Raw genomic sequence first — 3,697 nt, 5'->3', positions numbered from 1 at the left:
TTTGCAGGGTATTTTTAATGTTTTAAGGTGAATTGTGTATTTGCAACTGCTGTGAGGGTTTTGTTTTGCTATTTTTAAAGGCAATGATCATTTTCTTCCTGGCACAGAACCTGTCTGTATTTATGAAAAAGAAAGAAAAAAAGAAAAATTGTAAATTATTGTAAAGCCTGTAGTCCACATTCAAGACAGATAATTTTTACAGAGTCAGAGATGACTCAAATATTTTGGTATTCTATTTCAGCTATTTTTGGTACAGAATTCTATTTCTTTTGAAAAGGTAGTCCCATTCAACTACTAACCTGAGTAAATGGGAGAATAATCCAATGAAATTGGAGTTTTTCTTTGAAAAAGAAAGTATAGAATACTGAGATATGTTTTTATTTGATTACAACCAAATATTATCTATTTTAGTTTTTATAAATTAATGTTACAATGATACTAAAAACATAAAACCAAATTTGCTTATTGTTATTTTAAAACTAGAACTATTCAACAGATAAGAAGAGAAGGTCTTCTTACTCTCCTGGGTTTACCTTATATAATTTAAATTTTTCTGACAAGGGTTTTGGACATGTTTCATTTATAGATTTTTACCCTATTTTCCAAATCCCTGTAATTGGGGGGTCAGTAATAAATCTCACTTATGAAATTTTTTTTCACTTATTATTACCAAGTAACAATAACTGCATTGGCAGAGTTTGTCATCATAGTAGCTCATACTATGTATGAGCTCATATGAGCTACTATGATGACAAATAACTACTTTATTGTAGTTTTGTAAGATATGTGAAAATGTAATTATGTCTTATTTATAGATATTAAAGAGTTTAACTAGTTATCTATATGCAACTAAATCAAATCTTTATTCCTGAGCCCTAAATATTTCTTTGCTACATCTCTCTATATAGTACACTTCATCAGTTTAAAATGCACTTAAGTGGTATAAAATGCCTTTTAATTTAAAGTATTATCTTTTGCTTTTGGTTTCCCTGTGTACTTTGGCTGTTAATCTAGTGTTTTTCTATTTTCAGCTTATGCATGTAATGTCATACCATCATCTTTTAGAATTCCTCTATTATTCAACAAAATAAGTTGATATTAGGTAGGGAGATAGTAGTTAGGTGAACTCTCAAGAGACCAACGCAGCAGCGAAGTGCAGTGGAAAATGCACAGAGCAACCTTAAGCCATGTGACATCTATGTATGTGAACACATACATACTCTCATGTGTCATTTCTGCTATATAGACTTTTATCAGCTCTTCTTATCAAAGTTGCTTGTCTGTTAGGGGTGACCGTTTGGCATGAGAAGAATATGTGTTAAAATCTAGCTTCTGCACTGACCAGTTGTGTGCCTTAGACTGTACACTTAGCCTCTGAGTCTGTTTCCTTATAAGGATGTTAGGGATCCTATATTAAATAGGATTGTGTCATTGTTTTTGGTTATTGGGAAATAAACATAAGAAAATTTGATTTTATGTTTATAATATCGTTGTGACATTGATTTACAAAAACTAGAATAGATAACATTTGGTTGTAATCAAATAAAAACATCAGACCTCAGTATAATATACTTTTTTCTCCCCAAGGAAAAACTCCAATTGCATTGGGTTATTCTCTCATAGATAATCCCCATCTTGCAGGTGGGTTATGAGGCTATAATGAAATATTTGTTGACATTTATGCAGTGGATTCAGTAAGGTGCACAGCTATGAAAAATAACGGGAGGGAACAATCACACTGAATTTTAGGAACAAGTAACCTAACTATGATACTTTTTTACAGGGTGGTTACAAGTTACACATGGCACAGGCCATGTGTACGCACGGTGTCAAAGGCTGCCTGAGTGTGTATTGAGGTTCTCATTCATTCTCTAGGGGAAAATGCCACTTTGACACAGTCACTTGTGTCTGAGAAGGGGATGGTCTGGGCATCAGATGCACAGCATTTTGGAGTCAGGGTTCACGTAAAAGGAAGGTCTTTCAGTGTGGGAATCTGGTTGAGATTGGCAAACTCAGTAACATAATAGATTAGGTCTTGAAGCAAGTCTTGGTAAGTAAACTGTTAAAAAGTGGTAAGTGACTTTTTTGCCCAGGGAAGTAGTCTGTTCGGAAAGAAGAGCCATTTGCCCAGAGGAGCAAGCTGTTCAGTTGATAAATTGGTTTTCAAGCCATTTCCTGAATAAACAGTGTTGTTATTGATTGGTTTGTAGCCTGATCCTCCACAGGGTGACCAATCTTTTCCTAGTTTTTCAGGCATGGAGGTGGTTCTTGGGATGCAGGACTTTCCATTTTATTTTATTTTATTTATTTATTTATTTATTTTTTTAAGATTTTATTTATTTGACAGACAGAGATCACAAGTAGGCAGAGAGGCAGGCAGAGAGAGAGGAAGGGAAGCAGGCTCCCTGCTGAGCAGAGAGCCCGATGCGGGACTCGATCCCAGGACCCTGAGATCATGACCTGAGCCGAAGGCAGAGGCTTTAACCCACTGAGCCACCCAGGCGCCCAGGACTTTCCATTTTAAAACAAGGACACCAAATTACTTAACTATGTGATTTTAAAAACCAGGCTTATTAATTTTGAGTGCTGACTAAAGGAAAGTAATTTTTCCTTTAAGATACTGTGATGTTTCCCCATCTTATCTTCATGACACCAAAACGTCACATTTATAGATAACCTGAAAAAAAATTAAGTTCTTTCCTTTGCTGGCCTAAAAGAAATCAATTCTTTAAATAAACCATTTTTTTTTTAAACTTACAAAGTTGCATTTTCTTTCTTTCTTTTTTTTTTTTAAAGATTTTATTTATTTATTTGACAGACAGAGATCACAAGTAGGCAGAGAAGCAGGCAGAGAGAGAGGAGGAAGCAGGCTCCCCACTGAGCAGAGGCCCGATGCGGGGCTCCATCCCAGGACCCCAGGATCATGACCTGAGCCGAAGGCAGAGGCTTTAACCCACTGAGCCACCCAGGCACCCCTAAATAAACCATTTAAAAGAAAGTATAGAAAGGAAGGAAGGAAAGGGAAAAAAGAACAAAGAAAGTGTGGTTGGCTGAATAATGATTCCCCTGTCCCACCCCACCCCCAAAGATGGTTAGATCCTAATTCCTAGAACCTGTGAATATGTTACCTTATATGGCAGAAGGGACTTGGCAGATATGATCAAGTTAGGGATTTTGAGATGAGGAAATTACATTTATTATCGATATGGGCCTGATATAGTCACAGAGATCCTTGTAAGTAGGAGGCTGAAGATCAGAGGAAGAAGCAATGTCATCATGCACACGGGTAGAAAAGGCTACGTGATGTGAGATAGAGAAGGAATTTGGTTGCCTCAGAAGGTGAAAAAGGCAAGGAAAGACTCTCCCCTAAATCCTCCAGAAGGAAACAACCCTGTTAATACCTTAATTTTAGCCTCGTAAGATTGATTTTGGATTTCTGACCTCCAGAACCACAAGAGGATAAATTTGTGTTTTGTTTTTTTTTTTAAAGATTTATTTATTTGACAGAGAGAGTTCACAAGCAGGCAGAGAGGCAGGCAGACAGAGAGGAGGAAGCAGGCTCCCTGCTGAGCAGAGAGCCTGATGCGGGGCTCGATCCCAGGACCCTGAGATCATGACCTGAGCTGAAGGCAGCGGCTTAACCTACTGAGCCACCCAGGCGCCCCAGATTTGTGTTGTTTTAAATCACTAAATGTAT

Source organism: Enhydra lutris, unplaced genomic scaffold, assembly GCF_002288905.1.
Source record: "Enhydra lutris kenyoni isolate GAN:26980312 unplaced genomic scaffold, ASM228890v2 scaffoldscaffold63, whole genome shotgun sequence".
Taxonomy (NCBI): Eukaryota; Metazoa; Chordata; class Mammalia; order Carnivora; family Mustelidae; genus Enhydra; species Enhydra lutris.
This window is presented reverse-complemented; position numbering follows the sequence as displayed.